This window comes from Pteropus medius, unplaced genomic scaffold, assembly GCF_902729225.1.
Source record: "Pteropus medius unplaced genomic scaffold, Ma_sr-lr_union100, whole genome shotgun sequence".
NCBI lineage: Eukaryota > Metazoa > Chordata > Mammalia > Chiroptera > Pteropodidae > Pteropus > Pteropus medius.
This window is the reverse complement of record NW_024346257.1, coordinates 5,741-27,780: the sequence shown is the minus strand read 5'-3', so window position 1 is coordinate 27,780 and position 22,040 is coordinate 5,741. Positions and strand designations below refer to the sequence as shown.

Sequence of the window (22,040 nt, the reverse complement as noted above, 5' to 3'; positions counted from 1 at the left end):
CTGATAGCTAGGGTTGACCTGTGGTAGCTCTTATGAGCAGATCCCACGCACAGATATGATGTTGTGAAGTTGGGGTGTTTTTTGTTGAGTTTTAAATGTTCAGCTTATTGTTGTTTCAAGGAGAGAGATCTGAGGACATCTATCACTCCACCATGTTTACCCAGAATTGACATTTTTATTCATTGCTTTAAAGATGTTGCTCTGTTGCTCACATTATTGTCCACATACAGAAGCCCGCTGCCTTTCTTATCCTTCTCCCTCTGTTTGTAGCATGCCAATTTTCTCTCACTGATATTAAGCAGTGTGATTATGATGGATTTTAGTGTAGTGTTCTCCATTTGCGGGGAGGAGGGGATGGTATTTACTGAATTTATTATCAGGAGATTTATGGATTTATCATATTTGAAATGTCACAGTTTTTTTTTTTCAAAATATATTTTCTCACTCTTTCTGACCCAATTATCTCTTTCGAAACTTCCAATTAGGTGTGTGACAGCCACGTGACTTTGCGTGTGTGTGTGTGTGTGTGTGTGTTGTGTGTGTCATTATTGTGTGTGATGTATTTGGGGTATTTTTTTTACTTGTGTCTATTTGACTCATCTTCTGGAGTATTTTTGTTAATCCATCCCGTGTGTAAAATCAGTAGACCAATAACATTAAACAGCTATAACTATGGTATAACATTAAAACAGATATGTTCCATATGTCAAAAAGCATCTCTAGAAAATCCTGAATAGGTTAAGGAGATACTTGGTAGATTTTAAACACAAAAACTGCAGGTGAAAAATATAAATAGCCTTATACGATGAGTCCCAACCAAGGTGTGGTACCCAAACTTGTTTTGGAAGGAATAATAGCCCCCGAATGTACAAAAGCCACAGACGCATGATCTGGTAATTTTTTTGATAGTACAAGGTAATTGTGAATGCTACATTTTGAGGTCAGGTTTTGTGTGTGTATCTCTGTGTGTGTGTGTGTGTGTGTGTGTTCAGTTAATATTTCTGTGTTGCCATTGGAACATTTTAGGGCTTGCTTTTGTATTTTCTAGTGTAGCATTTAGGACTAGGGTGCCTGTGGTGGTGTCGACACTAGGTCTGGGGCAGAAGAGATAGAGGTTTCTGATGTCCGAACAGAGCTTGGAGCCACGGTCTCCAATGTCTGAACTGGGTGAGAATGGCTTTTTTCATTTTTGCTTTGTTTTGGCAGAAGGGTTGGTGAATAGACTGACAATATCTGTCCGTACTGTTCATTCCCCTAGGTCCCTATGCTTTCAGTATCTGTGATGCGTCTAGGCTCTCTGACTATACTCGTGGAAGCATCGTCAGTCAGGTCAGAGTACCTTAGAGGATCAGCTTTGTGAGAATGTGGGGGGATGGGCTGTAGGGTTGCAGGCACATTTAGATCTTTCACTTTTCAGGGCCTGATATCTAACTCTTTACAGAAATCCTTGCCAGCCACACTGGCAGAGCCAGACTTTGTGGTAACAGATTTTGCCAAGTTTTCTCACCATGCTCAGCTGCACATTGGCTTTCAGGCACTGCACTAGTTCTGTGCTCAGCATAGCCATCCTCCTCAGCCTCTCAGTGAGGAAAATGGGTGAGAAAGCCATCTCGAGTCTTTGGTCCAAGTCCCAGTATTGTTTTCCACATGTCTACTTTTTCTCCCCCTTTTTCCTGTCCCTATGTTAGCCTGACTGGTTCTCCTTTGGTCCGCTCTGCCCTATCAGGAGGATGCAGCGGAACTAGTAACCCTAGCACAGACTGTGAATGCCCAAGCACTGCTGGCAGTGCAGCAGGGTGACTTGGATGAAGAGCTCATTCGGAAACTGGCGTATGTGGTTGCTGGGGATCTGGTCCCTATAAACGCCTTTATTAGAGGCCTGGCTGCCCAGGAGTTCATGAAGTTTAGTGTGGGTGGAGAAGGGCAGTGTTGGGGATGGGCCAGGTGCCTTCCTGTCTACCTTCAGGGTTTAATTTACTGGTGACCACTTGCCCTTAAGGTCTCTCTCCCCTTCCCCAGCCTTGCTCTGGGAAGTTTATGCCTATTATTCAGTGGCTGCACTTTGTTGCCCTAGAGTGTCTCTCTGAGGGTAAAGAGGCTCTCACAGAAAGGAAGTGTATCGCAGTATGTGTGTCGGGGGTGGACCCATGGGGAAGGAGTTATTGCAAGTCTGTGTAAAACAGCTCTTCTCTGACACTCTCTTTCATGTGACTCTGTGCCAGAACAGTTACAATGGGCAGGTGGCTGTATATTTGGCTCAGACCTACAAGACAAGTTGGGCAGGCTGAATTACCTCTTGGCGAGTGACCACATTGGACACCAGCTACCTTCATCTCCTCTAGACTACCGACATGTTATCTGAAATCTCCTCCTGTCTGACAAGGGAGAATCTTGATTCTCATATCCTGATCTTGTCTCCTATTTAATTTTCTTCATATCAAGGACAATCCTGATACATCTCTTCATCTTCCCCTTGGTGGCCTCCTTTATTCCCCCCTGTATGGTCTCCTTTGTTAGGTGTCCCTTGGTTTGTATGGTCCTGGTTCTTGACTGTGGAGTACTAGACTCTGTTACCCTCTTGCTGTCTCAACAGGGGGACATTGAGGGGATTAAGGACTTAACACATGGCTTTGCTGTATCAGTTTCCCTAATCAGCCTCTGTCCCTCTCCTTGTGCACCTCCTAGGTGGGTGCAGGGGCCATTTGCTGTGAGCCACTGAAGCACTTTGCCATGATTGGTCCAGACTGTGCAGAGAGAGGAGCAGTCACCATTACAGATATGAACGCCATTGAGAAGTCCTACCTGAATCAACAGTTTTTGTTCCAGCCCTGGGATGTCCTGGTCAGTGGATGAGCCTCTTCTCTCACTTCTCTCCTGTCTTTTTGTCTTGTTATCAGTCTTCACAAATCTTTCCTTTGCTGTTCTCTCATTTCTTTCCCCTACCATTTTAGTCAAGTAGTTAAGACGTACATTCATTTCATTTGTCGTTGTACATCTTAGTCATCCCTTTTGTGTCCTTTCACTTTTTTCGTCTACTCGCAGTGGGCCTGTGGAATCCAGGTTGGTTATAAAGGAATCCATCTGGGAAGGCTTCTGTAAAGGTCAGTGTCGTTTTTCCTACTCTGAATCAGTCTTGTCTGTGATTTTATCATGTAACTACGAGGTACTTCTCCAGACATTTTGTATAGCTAAGGTCACAGAAGAACGACTCGTACCCTTATCTAGTGATAAGACACAGAACAAATGTGTGAGGTCACCTGAAATGTTTCATAAAGTCTGCAAGATCACAGCCCTTCGAAGAAAAATACTAAGGCATTACTGGCCTATTTCAGTCTGAGGTTATCAAGTGAAAGTGGAATTCATCACTCCATTTTGGCAAGCCTTAGCTAACTCAGTGACACGGTGGCAAATGACCAGTTCATAATGATGCAAAATTGTGTACTAGTTAAAGATCCTTTCCAAAAAAAATAAACCAGCTGATTCTTATGATTTCAAGATTCTACCCTGCAGCTGGCTTTAAAACACTATCACTTGTCTACATTTGATGTGTTTATTTAAATGTCAACAGCTATATCTAGAAGTAGTGGTAAATATTATTCTCTAAGATGGAATATCCCTTTAACCTTCAACGAAACACAGATCAGATTGAACTCAGTAGCAGAGAGAACAGTCCAGTGTTCTTCTAAGAGACTGTATAACTTAAAACAGATTTGCAAAAATGTAAGTATGATTTGACTGTCGTTACTAAAGTTTTGTATTGGACAGTTATTTCTCGTAATGTTTATAACATGTGATGGAATTATTCCATTTTCAACTGGACTAATAATATTTTTAAATTTTCTCAAGTTAAATTTTAATACAGGCAATATTGGTAGCTGAACCCCACATACCAAAAGCTCTTTTTAAGGCTTGTGTCAGAGAATTTTTGCAGTAGACAGTAAGTAGAGTTGAAAAGTGTATGGTTAATGATGGAAGGTTCAAAAGTGACAACCACAGCTTATCCCTTGTCCATCCAAGTCTCCTCATTTGCGTTTGGACACTGACCCTGCTCTGAGGCCCCAGGCCTGAAGTTTACCTCAACGATCCTTTGGTCCTTGCTTTCTCCAGTGAAAATAAGATGGTTGGTAGAGGCAGATTCTGTCACGCTCTTTACCTTCCTCCCTCCCACTCTGACTGTCAGGAAGACGAATTGTTCATCTCTTGTCTGTGAGTGTCTTTGCCTTGTTTTCTGCTCCTTCTCTCCCTTTTGTTCTTGTTCTGTGTATGTGGGGGTGGGGGAGATACATGACCTCCACCAGTACACTCTCTGCCTTGATTTCTTCTCAGGTGGTTGCTGGTCTCCCCCACTTGCTTCTGTTTGTAGTCTTCCTCTGTTGTTAGCCTCCGTATATCTTCCCTCATCTCTCTCAAGACCTCTCTTCACCTCTCTGGCTGTAAGTATACCCAACGTTCCCAGCAATGAGCTTGCTCTGTGAAACAGACAGTGACCATGTAGTCCTTAGAGAGAGTCTCCCTCTCTCTCCCTGCTGTCCTGTAAGTCCCTGCTGTCCCTGTAAGTCCCCCTCTACACTAGATCTTCTTTCCATATAGTTCCGTTTCCTTCCTTTTATGTCTCTCCCCTCCTCACCCTATTTCCCTCATTTCATTTTCCAAATATGTACTTATATGTTCTCTGTATATGTCTGTCTCCTCCTACAGTATTTTCCCATCTCATTCTCCATTCTTAAGCTTATCTTTACTATTCTTCCTCTAGGTCACCCTCTTCAGATGTTCTCCTATTTATCTCTTTCCATATTTTCCTCTTCTCCCCGGTCTGCATTCTCCCCCAGTGCCCCTTCGTGTACCTTCCCTCTATCTCCCTCCTGTTCCACCTTGTATGTTGGAAGAGGGTGTCTCTCCATCTCCCTCACGTGTCTCCCCATCTCCCTCTTCTTCATTCTCTTCAAGGTCTCCTACCGTTATATGTCCATCTACATGTTTTTGAAAAAATTTTGGTTAAGAAAACACATAGGATTTACCATCTTCATCAGCTTGTGTGTGCCGCTCAGTACACTGGCATGGTTGTGTAACAGAGCTCTCGAAGTTCAGGCAAATCCGAAACGTACCCATGAAACAATAACTCCATTCCTCCTAACACCTGGCCCCTGCAGCCACCATTCTACTTTTAATCTCTGTGATTTTGACTCCTGTAGGTATGTCATCTAAAGTAGAATCATGCGGTACTTGTCTTTCTAACTCTAGCTAAACGTAATGCCCTCCAGGTCCATCCGTGTTGTTGAACGTGACAGAAAACATTCCCTTTTAAAGACTGTTAACATTCCATGGAATGGATGGAGCACAGTTTCTTTATTCATTCATCTGTCACTGGACACTCGGTTGCTCCTACCTCTTAAGTATTGTGAATAGTACTGCTGTCTACATTACCCTTTGTGAATGTCCTTATTTTTGTTCCCTAGTGTCTGCAGATGTCTCTGTCTTCAAATCTCCACACCTGCTTACTTCTGTCTTTTCTGGGGTCTTTCCCGCTCTATCTTTTCTCCTCTGCACTATGCTTTTGCACAGTGCCTCTTCTATTCAAATCCTTTATCTGCCTGAACAACTCTGGCCACCCGGGGCTCCTGCTTTTGGCCTCAGTCCCTGACTTGGAATAGGACCTATAAAACTGACATGTCCCTCTCTCTTTGCAGATGACATCGACCTACAGGAGCTCAAGGCCATGCTGCTCAATGCAGAGACACTCCCTGAGTGCAAGATGTACCCCATCAACTTTGAGGAGGTGCTAGGAGGGATACCCCTTGGCAGAGTAGGATGGGCTGAGGCATCCTAGTCTTGTTTGGAATTATAGGCCTGCCACATTACTCAGTGATCATCCTTTGCGGTCTGGGGGAGGGTTTGGCTGGTCTGGCAGGTAACTGAAGTGGAAAATACTTGAGTCTCTAATAGCCAAGAACTCGTTTTTACCTCTAACCCTGTCTCCCCTAATCCTCATTCCATTTTCAGTCATAACGGGATGATAACAGCAACATCCACATGGATTTCATTGTGGCTGCATCCAGCCTCCAATAACATTGCGGCCTGCAGACTGGCAGAATTTAATGACAGCTTAGAACTCATCTTTCACCCTTTCCCAGGCTTGAGTCTTCCCATGCTTGGCCTCTTCTGTAGTCCTTAAATGTCTCTAATCATACCCAGCTGCCTTCTGTCTCACAGAGCAAGCTGGTTACAGGCAAGATCATCCCAGCCAAGCCACAATCTCAGCAGCTATATTTAGCCTTGCATGTCTGGAGCTCTACAAGGTGGTACAGGGACACCAACAGCTTGAGTCCTATAAGAACAAGTTCATCAGCCTGGCCCTGCCCTTCTTCAGCTTCTCTGAGCCCCTTGCTCTGCCTGGTGGGGAGCCATTTTAGTGACTGAGGCTGTGTGTGTGTGTGTGTGTGTGTGTGTGTGTTTATCTATAGAACTGCCTTCAGCCTTCACCATGCCCGGTCAGGCTTTGTATATTTAGGTTACCTATACCTTAGGTATACTTTTTGTTCAATCATCATAAAGATTTTCAAACTTACACAAAGTAGGAATGTGATCGGCATGTATTGGAACTAATGTGGCAGAGCCAGCAGAGTTAGAGGGTACTGAGTGGGAAGGGAAAGAGTGTGGAAGGTGAGTGAAGAAATTAGCAAGATCTCCATAGCGTGTGGCCTTGTTTGTCCCTATAAAAGGGTCAGTCCCTTACTCATGATGAAATGGGGCCGCAAGAGGAACAACTTTTGAAGAAAAGATAGTTGTGATTGATCTAAATTCACATGTCAAGTTGACTGACAGGGGCAAAATGCTCTGGGATGGTTCCCATTGTACACCTTTTACTTTGTTCCACAGTACAGTAACCAAGAGTGGACATTGTGGGATCACTTCAAGGTACAGGGGCTACAGCCTAATGGTGAAGAGATGACCCTCAGACAGTTCCTCACTGACTCTAAGGCAAGGCCCCTTCTTTACTCAGTACCTACCATAGTGGTGTGGGGGTGGGGTATGCAAGCGACTAGTACTCTTCATTCCACTGACACTGTTGTCTCTCTTCCTTCCCACTGTCTCCAGAGAGAACACAAATTAGAGATCATCATGCTGTTCCACGAAGTGTCCATGCTCTACTCCTTTCTCATGCCAGCCTCCAGACTCAAGGAACACTTGGATCAGCCGTGAGTTGTCCACTGGGCAGGGACAACTGAGGAAGGGCCTGTGTAGTGGGGTGGGAGCCTCGACTTCTAGCTACATCACTCTGTTCACAGTTTCCCTTACCTTCTTTGCCCCATGTGTTCTTCGTCTCCTGCTTTCTACCTACCTGACCCTCTTCATTCTCACCCAAGAATGACAGAAATCATTAGCCATGTGTCAAAATGAAAGCTGGGCCAGCATATGCGGGCACTGGTGCTTGAGATTTGTTGCAATGAGAGTGGTGAGGACATTGAGGTCCCCGATGAGCCCTCTGCCCTCCTGTACCTCATCCTCAAGCATTCTTTCAACAGACTTCCAGTAGCTGTGGAAAAAGCTAGGCTCAGCCAGGCCTATAAGCCTTACATCCTTTGAGAATTTTTTTAAAACTTGCTGTTGCCTTCTACTGTTTAGAATTAGAATTCTTAATAAAGAGTAGTTAAATAAGGTGTGCACTGTCCTTGCTTTGACAAGAGCTCACGCCTGCCTGTCTCTGTAAAGGTGCAGGGTTCCAGTATCTCTGTAGATTCAAGTGGTCATCCATCCACAGTGCTCATCCCCATCCCGGCAGCATGAATTTGCCCCAAATCCAGGATTAGGAGACAGAGAAAATTAATTCCTACTGTTCTCCTTAGTGTGAAGTTTACTGACTTTTCCTCTTGTCCTCACTGATTAGGGTGAAATGTGCCACCAGTGGGCCACAGAATAAGGCCATCCTTGCACACGTATTTAAATCTGACTCAGGTTCTTATCCTAGCTTTTTCTCTCCAATTGCTTGCCGTATTTGTTTTGAGAGGTAGTAGAGGTCTGGACCTGCACTATGGGCCTAAACACAGTCTTGCCAATGTGCACTATCTTTGGTGCATCCTGCTTTGTGTCTCAAATGCCTCACGTGTAAAAGAGAGGTATTTGGGCTGCTGAGTGGAGGAGTCAATGGACTGAATGTCCTTCAGGTGCTTGGTAACAAGCACAGACGTATTGCATGTGTGTTTAATGTTGTCTGAGAGTTTAGATCCACTAAACCACTTTTTGGATTGAGTTTGGTCGTATCCCCCCTTACTTTGTACTCCCAGACCATTTACAGGCATGGTTCATTGCTGTAAGGGGACCTGAAGTGAAAAAGCTTCACTCCGTGGTGAGCGTTAGTAATATCTCTCCCTGCCCCTGAGCCTTGCCTGTTATAACATGTGCCAACCTAAGCCACTACTAGGCCAGTTCCAGCTCCTAGATGTAGTATATGCCCTTGCCTCCTAATGGCCTATTTTTTGGACTGTTCTTCCACCAATTCAGTCATTTCTTGAAGACAGACTGTGAGACATAAGGGGCGGATGGGCTTTAGTCCCAGTGTCTTATTTAACTGTTATACTAACTGTCTAGGTTAAGTGCAGATGTTTCCAGCACAGGCACTTTTTCGTCATTACCACTCAGACAAATTTGCCTACGAGTTGCATTCTTCTGCCCCCTTTCTTCACTTTCACAGTTCCCAAATTCTCAATTCTAGCACAGCATAATAGGATTTTCTGCGAGTATGGAAAGTTTCTGTTGCTGAATATTGTAAATACTAGGTCACACCTAGCTATTTAGTACTTGAAATGAAGCTGGTATGAGTGATAATTGAATGTTTTCAGGTTAAATTTTAATGAGATGTCTACATAGGGATAGAGGCCACTGCAGTCATTGAACAGGACTTTCCATTTCTCCCTGCACCTTGTCTCCATCTGCATCAACACCTGAATTAAGAACTCACACACACTGAATTTCTGGAGTCCTGTTTAACAGCAACGCACCTCCTGAAACCCATGGCACTGTTCACTTCTCAGCCTAGTTTGTCACACCCAAAGGCCACCCAGTTTACTTTGGTATTTGTTTCCCATTATGCTCCTGACTTTTTTGTAGAAAAAGAAAAATTGCTCTCTCCCTTGTTTTAGCTTCCCAGTGTCCTAGAATCACCATTTCCACTCTGTTTCCTTCTTCTGGGTCTATGCTTCCTGTACACAAGTCCACGACACACACAAACACAAAGATTGATAGCCAGGTTAATCAAGGAGATGCACTTGAAGATGATTTTGGTATCTAGCAGGCAACTAACTGACTTCAAGCCCACACAGGGTGAGTGGGTAGAGAGAGGGCTGGGAGACTCTCAGAATACTAAGATTGTAGTAGTTGTTACTCAGGGTTCTCCAAAGAATCAGAACCGAAAGGAGATATATATGTACATTTTGATAGATTTTGTAAGGGAATTTTCTATAACCTTATGCAAGATAAACAGATTTTAGAAACATTTAAGACACACAGTGGTGATAGATGTTGACAGCTGGATAGAAGATAGATACATAGACAGGTGTCAGATGATAACTAGATAGATGGATAGATAGAATTCATGAGTATAGAAATATATAAAGAGATTTAGTATTTGTAATAGGCTCACATTAGCAGTGTCCAATGAACTTAATCACAGGGCATGGTAACACAGACCTCCAAAGGGATCAGTCAGCGTTCTACACACATGCTTCCTTACCTCTACTACAGGAGCACTCCCAATTTCCCAGAGTTAGTCAAGATTAATCACCACACCAGGACAGTAAATTCCCTCTTTGCCGTTTGACTCAAGAGCCCACGTGGCTGGGTGGCAGTCTTCACCTGTGCTTCAGTGAAATCATCTTCAGTGAAATCACATCTGCATGTGGAAGCATTTCTCCATTTGGAAGTAAGATGTCCAGGCCAGTATTGCGTGAAGTCAAATAACAGGAAACAAATGTCAGTCGGTCACTAGGGGCGATGGTGAGTGCTGCCACTTCCTATTCTACCTCTTCATTCGTAGACCCAGGAATCCTGGTTGTGGCAGAAGCAGCAACATATGTTGGAGGTATTGAGAGCACGTACAGCCTCCTGAAGAACGTGGTTCAACCATGCAAGGTAAGGCCATTGAATCTGCATTATCGCTGGGTCTTCAAACAGTCATTCCACTGCTTCGTCAGGCTGCTTGCTTCATAATTGTGGAGAACATGGTGAATTCCATGAGCATGGATCCCTTGCCACACCCTTTCTGCTACACTGTGAGTTCCCTCATTCGAAACAAAGTTGTGCTTACCACCATGATGGAGAGGAAGTCATTCTGCTAGTCCACCATGGCAGGCAAAGGAATTGCATACAAAAGAATTGCATATAAAGCAGGCACATTTATGTCCAGAGTATGTGTTCCAGGAAGAACAAACACTGCCCCTTTCATGATGGTGGAAGCCCAATGTAATCAACTGGCCACCAGGGGTTGGGGACTCTTATTGATTCTCTTATGGGCAAACTAGGCACTCAGTGGTGGATATAGCCAGATCAGGCTTGGTGAGTGAAAGTATTGCTGAGTCCAAGCATATCCGCTATCCCTCGAGCCCATGGGACGCTGGGATGTTGCCCGGGGAAAGAGACTGTTTGGAATATGAAATCATTCTATGATGAGAGGGATCATAGAATGACCCATAGATCTACCATGACAGAATGGATCATTCTGTCTATTTGATTATTAGAATCTTCCTCAGCTGGAGCTTGCACTTGGGTGAGCATTCACAGGACACACTGTCTTCTTGTGTTTCACACAAGTCTATTTACATTCTTTTTCCCTCAATTTTTGGTCACCCATCTTCCAAACCGGTTTTCCAGAAAACATTACCATTAGCCAAATTATTGAGCACAAGACAGAAATCACTTCTGTAATCACACGATCACATATCTGGCCATTTCTTCTTCCAGGCTCGGTGAGCACACAGGTGTACTCCTTGAAGCTCTTCCCCCGAAAAGACTTCTTCTCACCAGTGTGCTTCAAGCATGTTCCACAGAGGGGTGATAGTGCTGCAGCTGTCCAGTTTGAGTGGTGTCTGCACAGCAGCCTGAGTCTTCGTGTCCTCTATCAACTGATCATCAGAAGCCCCCATGAGGCCATAGGTGAGGTGGTGAGAGAGAAGGCAGTGTAGATAGAATATGGACTTTGGGCATCTGGTCACATTCGCATGTAACTTTGTGCCTTCAGGGCCTGCTCAGGCCGAAATCTAGATTGACCACTTTCATCTGCTGATGAATGTGGCAATCATGACCATTTTCATGGTCTGATGGTTCAGATAACACCTGAACATTGGTGGGAAGCTCCATTTGCATGGTTACATGGCACCATGTGATCAATTGTGTATATGGTCAGTCTCTACTAAGACCCAGTAGCAAGCCAAGAGCTTTTTCTCGAAAAGAGAGTAGTTCCCTGTGTAGGATGGCAGGTCTTTTCTCAAAAGTCACAAGTAGCCACAGGTGTGATTCACTTCTAGGGGCCTGCCGAGGCTCCAGACCTCCAAACGGCTTCTTTATCTGCCACTGAGCTTCAAGTCCCATTGGATCCACTAGATCACGTGGCCCAAGGGCACAGCAGTTGGCAGGGTAGCCTGGAAATGACACAGAACCTTCTCCTGGTCTGCGCTCCACTCAAAACTAGACACTTGTTTGGGGCACTCAGCAAATGAGTAAGAGTCACACATCCCAAAGGGTAAACTGTTGCCTTCCAAACTCACTGACCCAGGCATTGTGCATCCTTCCGCATGGTAAGGGAGACCAGTGGCAAACATTTGCCCTCCATCTTAGAAGGTATATCTCAATGTGTGCCCCACACAAGCTTAACAGAAGCCAAGAACCTCAGGACCTGCAAGAAGACCCAAGATAGCCAGTGGTATATTTCCCATCCACATCCTAAGGCCTGAGAAGCGGGCAAACTGATGGGCATGTTCAAGTCAGAGTCTGAGTCCGAAGCAGTGGAAAACCAACATCCCAGCTTGAAGATACCCAGGGAAAGAGAAAGCATTCTTTCTTGCTCAGCCATTTGGTTTGTTCCAGGGCTTCAAGGGACTGAGTAAAGCAGATCACTCTGCCCACAAACACTGGGCAGACTGATCTGCTTTACTCAATCAATTTGAAGCTTATCTAGAATCACTTTCTCAGACATACCTCAAATCATGTGTAACCAAATATGTGGGTACCCAGTGACCCAGTTAAATTGACTCAGATAACTAAACATCACAATGACCAGCTTCAGAGCTGCTGGGAACCCTTGATCATGAAGAGACGTAAGAGAGTCTCATCATGGATGTTAAACCCAGACTCAAGTAATGTCCTTTCTCGGTTTAAGACCTTGCCATGGGCCCACTCCTTAATGGTGTGAATGGCAGAGTTCTTAACATAGTCTCCCAAACCTCAGACTCACACTCCACATACCCTTCAGACCTACCTTCTACTTCTTCCTCTTTTACTCATTAGTTTTGACTTTTCTTCACAGGTCCCCCGCATGATGAAAGAGGGGGAGGTTGGGCAGGCGTCAGGAGCTGGGGTGAACCCTAATTTATTTGAAAGCAGGTTCTCTTGCCTTGTGCATACACTCCTCAGCAAGTTGTTCCCTGGGGGGTGGGGATGGGGCATGAATACGCAAACACATCCTGCCAAAGTGTGTCTGGGGTTTAATTTAGGGCAAAGTGGCCCCACACCCCACCCATTTGAGAAATACATTTCTATCTCTGCAGATGCCGTAGAATATCTGTTTGCCTTCAGTGTGGGAATAAACCCACAACCTTCTTTACAATTGAAGGAGGCTAGGGAAACGGCAGGCACTGGGGGACTAGGAGGACCAAACTGCCACAGACAGTGTACGCGGATTGTGTTAGCCTCAGGCTACGTCACCTGCAAACAGGTGTCTTTGGTTATACTTTGTTGTCACAGGAAGATTCGTTTATGACAGAGTTTTCCTTAAGTTAACTTATTTTCATTTTTTTATTATTAAATTTGTATCATTAAAGCATCAGGACAAGCTATTACACAACATTTTAATTTATTTATGGTAATACAATACAATGAAATAAGGTTACCATCTTAATCATTTTTCAATGTACAGCGTGGTACCATTAAGTATATTCACATCATTTATTGTACAGTCATAAGCACTAAACATGTCAGGACATTTTTCATCTCAAGCTGCTCTCAGTCCAGCTCTTGGCAGCCACTATTCTGCTCTCTGTGAGGCAGATTGACTACTTTAAGTACTTCCTATAATTGGAATCAAACAACACATATCTTTTTCTGACTGTATGAAGCTAACATAATTTTGTCATGCTATGGCTGATATCAGAATTTCCTTACTTTTTAAGGCTGCGTTATATTCCTTTATATGCATTCTTTTGTTCCATTCATCTATCAATGGACACCTACCCATTACTTTTTAATTAAACTTAGTTGAAACATTACATAAAATTTCCTCAAAACATAAAAGATCAGCTTGATAATGTCTTATGAAGGGACAACACTCATACAATCAGTACCCCAAACTACATGACTGTCTTCCTAGAAGGTCCTCTGATGCTCTTTTCTAGACACCAAATCCTCTCCTATAGCAATGCTAGGCCTGGCTGTTGCCTCTTCCTGAACTCAAAATGAATTGCGACACAATGCAATTGGTGCTCCGATTATTTACGCCCATCTTAATTGTTTTATTGGACATTTACAAAAAAAAATTATCATAGTAACAAAAGAGTATAAGGGATTTTACATAGGTACCAGCCTCATTCAATGATCTTAACCTCATGGACAAAGCAATTAATAGACCTAGGTTATACTGAAGTCAGAACGTTTCATTTGTAAGTTCACTAATGTGATTCTCTAAAGGAAACGGACATTTTTGCTACCACCACACACACACACACACTAATTTTAAAAAGCAATTGTTTTAAAGTTATTTAGTTAAGTTGGAGTGGATTTTGGATGCTATACAACAAGTAGATTTTTGTCATAGTAGTAATGTGTTTATTGCATTTGACATTGCTTTAAGGCATAGGAGCGGCAACTGTTCATGTAGTTTGCATCGCCAAAATATATCTATTATCAGAATCATAAAACTCTTTTATTGGCGTTGTGTTGCAGACATATTTCATTTCCCAAATTGCAGCCACCTTGTGTTTGAAATTATTTGGAAGATGAAATTTAAGCCTGTCCAAGAAGGAGTAAATTTTTCTCTTAAAAGGGGCCACATATGGGTGTATACCGGATCACCTTTGGGTCATTTCTCAAGGAAATTCTGATATCAGCCATAGCATGACAAAATTATGTTAGCTTCATACAGTCAGAAAAAGATATGTGTTGTTTGATTCCAATTATAGGAATCAAATTGAAATCAGCTACTTTCATATTTGTGCTTAAGGAAATGCAGGTGCAAAACAGAGTCATCCATGGCCTGCACCCATGCCTGGCTCAGGTGAGCCTCCTCACCCATGTCCCTATCCTGTCCACCTGCTTTCTTGCCTACCAGCAGACACCTCTCTGTAGCTGCCCTGTAGCACAGCCAGCTTTTTATAGGGTGGACACTGATTTCTAAGCTGTGGGCTCAGACCCCAGCAGGAGAGGCTACTCTCTCTGCAATACAGCGGGATTTTGTCTCAGTTGAGCCTGAGCCTGAGGTCTCTACGACTTGCCTGCCCATCTGCATTCCTACATCATGTACTGAAGACATCATTATGTTCATACATGATTTTTTTCAGTGAGGGTTGTATTTTGGATGCTATATTTTATGTAACTAATGACTGAACCCACCCTTCACCTGTGAAGCTCCTGAAAAGTTTTACATGCAGTGAAGAACCATCCGGGCTACAAGCCTGTCAGAATCAGGATTATGTGTCCCTACATAAAGCCTAAAACATCCTCAGATTTAGAGAGTCAGCTGGTCGGAAACACATGTTAGCTACCTCTCTGCCTCCACTGACAGCTGCCCATGGCTATGTGAGTATCCATAGTAGAAAACCTCGGCATTGCCAGGGCTTCTCCTTGGGAGATGGATAGTGTCTGCATGCCACACAGAACCATCTGTGAAACATTTCAGAGCACATAAATACATTCATCAAATGCAAAAGGCATGAATAGTGTAAGCAGCAGTAATGGGATACCATTAGGTGACTTCGATACCCTACTTTCAACAATGGCTAGAGACCCAGAATCCTCCACCCCAAATCAGGAAGGATATCGAATATACCTTAGATTAAATACACTTACCAGTCATATGTACAATAGTCAATCCAACAGCTGCATAGTAAACATTCTTGTTAGGCATACATGGACCATTCTTCAGGATAGCTCACATGTGGGTTCACAAAACAAGGGTTAGCATTATTTTTTAAGCTGATATCATATCATATCTCTTTTTCAAGTAAAATCATATGTGGCATTAGGTGGACAGAAGAGCTGAACAGACACTTTTCCAAGAAGACACACAAATGGCCAACAGAGATATGGAAAGAAGCTTAGCTTCACTAGCTATTAGGCAAATACAGATCACAACCACAGTGACATAGTGCCTCGCACCTGCGAGAATGGCACAACAAATGTTACTTTTTCTTCCACATCACTCATGGACAAAGAACAGGCAGCCTCCACAGAAGCTGTAGTCATGGAGCACAGAATGGCATTATCAACCTGGCTTCTCTCCGTGACTTTTCACTTCTCCTGTCCTTGCTGTCAAAACTCTCTTGAATAGAATCTTCTGCAGAATCCAGGACACATCGACTGCCCTGACTCCTTGTCAACGATATGATCGACTCCAAACCACACCCTCACTTCCTTCATCTTGCACCCTTAGGGTCTATGGCACAATATACAGGAAACATCAGGACTCCAGGAGGGTCTCTGAAGTGCCACGGAACTACAAGAAAACTGAAGCAGTATTAAGAGGGAGTTATGGGGTGCTCAGAGTCTCTGGCACCAAGCAACTATGCCTAGACCACTTGCACAACCGCCAACTCATTTCAAATATAAAATGGGCCTGCCTGAGGGACTCAATATTGGGCAATTCCACCAAAACTAGGAGAACCAGAGACCAAGCCCAAATTCAGAGACACCAATAGCTACTTGGAAAGCTCCCCAGTGCTTTCAAGAATCTGAGAACAAAGACACCGTTCCGCGACAACTCACGTTTCGGTGCCCCGGGCTCCTCGATTGATCTCCGCCCCGTTCCCGTCCTCTGGGGCCTCACTCCTCACGTGGTAGCGCAGGGGATTGGGCCACAGGTCCTCACGGATGATCTGGCAGGGCAAACAGGGCAGGTCGGCCCAGGACGGGGCTCAGACTCCTCGCACGAGCGGTGGGGGCACCCGGGGACACGGTCTTTCTCGGCCCTGCCACGGACGCCCCAATTCAGTAGCTTCTCACAGCTGCCTGACCCCTACTAGAGTTTCCTCACTTACATAACAAGAAGTGACATTCAAGGAGTGGGCTATCCCTTCAGCCATCCTGAGAAATAAGTTTTTAATTGATTGGGTCCGTGGGGATAGGGACTCCGTTACTTGCTTATAGAAGGCCTTATAAATCTGATAGACTTGAGCTGTATGGTCTAGTCCTCAAACTCTATTACAAATTTGAACATAGGGATTTAGCCCCATGCTGTCAATGCCAAGTGTAAATATTTCTCTGAAATTTCAATGGGAGTTCAAGGTGTTGGCTATGATTAATTCTAATGGATTGCACATATGTGTGGTGCAGGTTGATAAAGCTACCCATTTTTCTTAGATACACTTCATTCTCGTTGGTGTTGTCTTCTTCCCAGGTAGCCCAGAGGACACATCACCAATAGGCACAGCTTATACCACATGAGAAACTGTGGGAACATATATACTTTTCTTCTGTCTTATAGCTTTCTTCTCAGCTGAGAGACCCACAGAATCTCCCTTCCTCCCATTGGCCTCGACTCATAGCAGCGCAAACATCAAACTTTAGAGTTATTTGACTGGGATTTTATTTTATTTTAGTCTAGGCCAACATGGGTCCATCTGTCTATCCTCCCTCGTAGTCTCTCAAAGCTACCCTTATTTCAAAAACTGTTTCAAAAACTGTTTCAGTGGGAGAGTCATTTGGGTTGTAACATACATAAGATTGATTACTTCCTGGGTTGCATATTGAATATTGAGGCTGGTTATAGGCACAGGTCCCTTTCTGAATTCTCTGACATTCATAGCAGCTATAGAAAATCAAAGTGGTGGAAATTCTTTGACCTGCTTTGGTGATTTAGATACATAGCTCACAGTCCTTTGCCCTAATTTCTCTCTCTCTCCAGTGTTCAATTATTAGGAGCCCCATGATGAAATTCCTCAGGTTAGGCCAAGCGTGACCAGCCATCCTCCAGTTTGTGGCTGGAGCAGAGTATGTTGTTTTCCTCAGGGTCAACTTATGAGGGTTGATGGGATCTGTCTACACCGTCCATGAAGGAGTTTCTGCAGGAGTCATCAGTTGATCATCGTACATAGACTAACAAGCTTCTTAGAGTGTCCAGAACAGAGTCAACAATCTCAGGTGGACTTCTGCTGCCTCCAGAATATGACCCAGAGTGGCTGATCAGGAAGAGGCTCTGCAGTCCAGGTCTCCTGATTTTCTGGAAATGCTGCTTTCTTTGCTCAGATGCAGTGGATTTACAGAGTGATTCCTGCAACTTTACTGGCAATGAAAGTTGCTAATATAACAATATGAGAGCCTGTCCAGCTTGGCTGGAGTGGCTCCTTCTTCCAATCTCAACCCATACTTCTTCTCCTGGCTGAAAGGGGTGGACCCAATTCCCCAAATGGATAGGGGCTCTTTCTAAAGTTTCCCTAGTGATGTGGTGGGGATCCTCCCTAAGGAGTTGGGACATTTGTAGGTCAGCTATTAATCTAAGGTCTCCTTCTAACTTCCTTATCACTTGGGGAGATCTAAAGGGGAGTAGCTTTAAAGCCTTGAGTGCATAAAAACTTAGCTAGTATGGTTCTGAGGGTCCTGTTCATGCATTCAACTTTCTCTGATAGTTATTCTGATGTTGGTCAGTCACTTAATGTTCTTGATTATTTATTAATGCAGTTACAGGATGGAGACCTTTTACATTTAAAGCTCTTTTTCTTGTTTAGAGCCCCAAACCAAGAGGTCTTTACCAGGCCCCACTGTGGCATCGTATAGTGGCTTGGCAATCTCATAGAAACCTGGTATCCAGATCCAACAGAATCTGGCAGCCTCTAGAATACATGGACCCCTTTCTTGATATTTGGCTGGGGTATTGAGGAGATGGCCAGTTTCTTTTCATGTCCAAGTGCCTTACGTCCTTCCAAGATGATGAACCCAAGGTATCTGACTTTCTGTTTGCAGATTTGAGTCTTCTTCCATGACACCTTGTACCCCATTACAGAGAGTAGGGCCAGTAAGTCTCTAGTACCTTTCCTACAGTTTCCTTAGGTAGCCAGTAACAGGTCATCTATGTACTGAAGTAATGTGCAGTTTAAAGTTTTCCCGGAGAAGGCAGCAAGATCTGAGGCCAGTGCCTTGCCAAACAGGGTGGGTGAGTTCTTGGTCTAGTCAAGACCAGGTCAGTTGTGTTTTTCTCCCGGTGTGTGAGTCTTCTCATTTGAAAGCAAACAAAGGCTGGCTGGCCAGAGATAACCAGAGACCGAAGACAATGTCTTTAAGATCGAAGCATGTGAACCAGCTTGCTTGAGCAGGTAAGAGACTCAGGAGAGTGTACGGGTTTGGGACTGCCAGATGGATAGTGACCACATCAAGGGTGATGGCGTGGAGAACCTGAATTGGGTAGTAGTCATTCCCTTCTGGCTTATTGACTGGCAAGAGTGGTATGTTCAAGGTGACTGACACTCAACTATAATTCTGGCATTGCACAAATGCTGAATTCCAGGGATGCTTCTGATGACACTGGACATCGTCTTTGTGTGACAGGGATGGCCCCTGGTTTCTGACCTACCACAATGGGGGCATGATTTGGGGCTAGACCTGGCCCCCCTTTTCTGCCCAGACAGTAGGGAATTCTTCTAGGAGACAGGTTGGATTTGTTTGTTTCTCGAAGAGAGTAACAGTCTTAGTCACAGCCATCATTAGTGTAGGTTGGCTCCTCAGAGTGAGACTGGTTGGATTCCCTAGCGTAAAGGTGATTTGTGCTCCAAGCTTTGTTAATAAGTCTCTACCCAAAAGCGGGATGGGGCATCTGGTAGGTACAAGAACTCATGAGTCACTAGGTGGCCCCCTAGCTTACATGAGTGGGCTTTACAGAACGAACGGGCGACTCGGTCCTCTGTGGTCTCAACAATAGTTGCCGTTCCATCCAGGAGGGGAGCCATGGGCCTAGTTACTACTGGGTATTCAGCCCCAGTGTCCACCATAAAAGTCATTGATTGGTCCCCTACTTCGATTGAGACTGTAGACTCCTGGGAGCCTACGATCAGGGAGCCCAGTTGTTCCTAGTCTGATAGTTCTTTGGCCTGGCCAATGAGCTTTTGGATGATTGGCTCAGGCGAGTATTTTTCTTTATGAGGTTGATTGAACTGTTTGGCCTTTCATATGCTTCTTTATGATGAGGGAATTCGTTTCTCCAATGGCCGGTCTCTTTGCAATTTGTGCATTGGTAGTGGTGAGGTAGGGGTCTATTTCTGGTTTCTCCCTTCCTTGTGGGAGTAGCAGTCTGCTGTACTGGGTCCATGTCCCCTAATGCAGCTGCCAGCAGGAAATCCTTTTGTCCCATCTATTTGTCACCTACCTTTTGGGCCTCCTGGTTGTGGTTTACAAACACCTTGTTTGCAACCTCCAGCAGTTGGGTAGTGGTCTTTCCAACAAAGCCCTTTAATTTTTGAAGCTTGCAGTGGACGTCAGTGAAGGATTGGGCCACAAATGCCATGTTGACCATGTGAGGGTTCTTTTGTGCTTCAAGGTCAAAAGGAGTATAACACCCGGAATGCTTCCCATAGTTTCTCATAGGACTCTGAGGATGACTCCTCTGATCTTTGAAATATCTCTGCCATTTCTGACATATTTATTTTGGCTTCCTAGACTCAACTTTTACCCTTTGCAGTATTGCCTGCTGGTACCTGTTGAGAGACTCCCTCTGTGTGGTACATTGAAGTCCCATTTGGGCCTGGTGTCTGTCTTGACCCCTGAGGCCCATGCTGCAGAGTTTAGTATACCTTCTTATGCCTGTCCTTGAAGCCATCCCCGTCATTCAATAAATCCACAGCCATTTTTTGGTGTTGAAGAGAATCAGGAGGAGTTGATGGCAGTCATCTCAGGTAGGCTGATGAGTGTGGAAGATAGACTCAAGCAGATCAATTATTGCTTGAGGTTTCTCTGAATAGGATGGGGTGTGCTGCTTCCAGTAGAGGAGGTTGGTTGGACTGAATGGCTGATAGCTGAAGACAGGGTGGTCCGGCTGGAATGTGCCTTCTTCTCCTATCTTAAAGGGAACTTGCACCTCTCAGAGGGGCATTTGAAGGGCTACAGGTTGCTGAATTGGTTGCATGGCTGAGTGGAGGCTCCGTGGCCTCAGTCTTGGTGGTTGTTTGAGCTGTTGGAGTGGCAAAGACATGGATAGTGGAGGACTGTACAGCAATTGTGGATAGAGTGGCTGTGCAGGGGCTGGTCGAGCTGCTGGGATATACAGCAATGGGAAGATAGTTTCTTCCTCAGGGTCCCTTGGTGTATTATTTTTGCCAGCACCTTGTCTTTTCACCTAGCCAGTTAGAACACAAATACCTTGCTCTCTTCCTGACTATTCGTGCAGAACTGGACTCAAGGGGGCATTATAGTAGCAATTTGAAACCATGAGTCTATGTACAAAAACTAGTCTGGATGTCCAGAAGTCTCTGTCACTACCCGGTACACAGCTCTGACAGTGGGGAGGTCTAGAGTCCTTTTCGAGGGCCAATCTGCCTCGAAGGCAGGCTATTTGAACTCAAAGAGTACAAAGCTTTCCCGAGTTCAGCTTGACCCATAATCCTCTGAGAAACCTTCCTTAAAATTTTTCAACATACAATTTAAAACAGTTGGCTTAGAAGAAACTCCCTCCATGTTTGCAGGGAGCTTCCTTTGAAAACTGGGTGCAGAGGCCAGTTTTAGTATATTCGCTAAAGTCTTAGAGACCTGGTTAGGGCAACATAACACTGAAATTACCTTTTGATGAAGTACAGAATCCTTGTTTTCTACTCAGAAAATCTTTTCACAACATTGTTGTCAGACCAATAACCTAAGAAACATTAAGCACAATTCTAATTTTGCATCGGCCTACTTTTGGCACTTAAATTTCCAACCTTGTTCCACATAGAAGTTTTTTTCTCAGATTTTTCTTCACAAATCTTCTTTCATACTTTCTTTATTCCTTCAGTTTACCTCTTTTCACTCCTTCAGCAATAACCATCTCTGAGACAAAATCTTTCCTTCATTTCCCTTCAAAATAAGTCTCCAGACTTTATACCTTCTGTTACAAACAACAAGAACAAGAACAAGAACAAGAACAACAACACAAAAAAACCACTTTTCTTTTCACCATATGTATCAGGACTACCTCCCATAACTCCCACGACAGACAACAATCATGCCACATGGAGGGCTGAGGATAGCATCGGTGAAAATGTGGAGGGGACACCACTCACTGTGGGGATTTCAGGCACCTCTTTGCATTGCTGGATTGGTATAACCTCCCAATCCAGACCACTGGAGTAAACTCCTCATGGAGATCCAGTGAGGCCATCGTAAACCTTATGAAGTTCACCATGGAACCGTGAATTGAGGCTCAACATTTGCTTCATGGAGAGGCCACGTTTCAATCATTTCGCACTCACTCTCTTTCATACGGCTTCCCATCATTCCTTAAACTGCTCTCCAGAGAACAAGCTGTAACTCCCCCTAACTTGTGGGGGCAGGGCACGCAGTTACCTTCTGGAGAGTGATTGACCTTCCTCCTTTACTTAGTGTTGACTAAACTCATTCCACTCTGTGATGGTGATACAAAGACAAACAGGGTGGATGCCCCCTCC

General features: G+C 44.4%; 1 pseudogene; it reads left to right on the top strand.

The window, feature by feature from the left end:
- The first annotated feature begins 805 nt into the window (after window positions 1-805).
- On the top strand, window positions 806-7,584 carry LOC120613095 (ubiquitin-like modifier-activating enzyme 1; annotated as a pseudogene).
- Window positions 7,585-22,040: the final 14,456 nt, after the last annotated feature.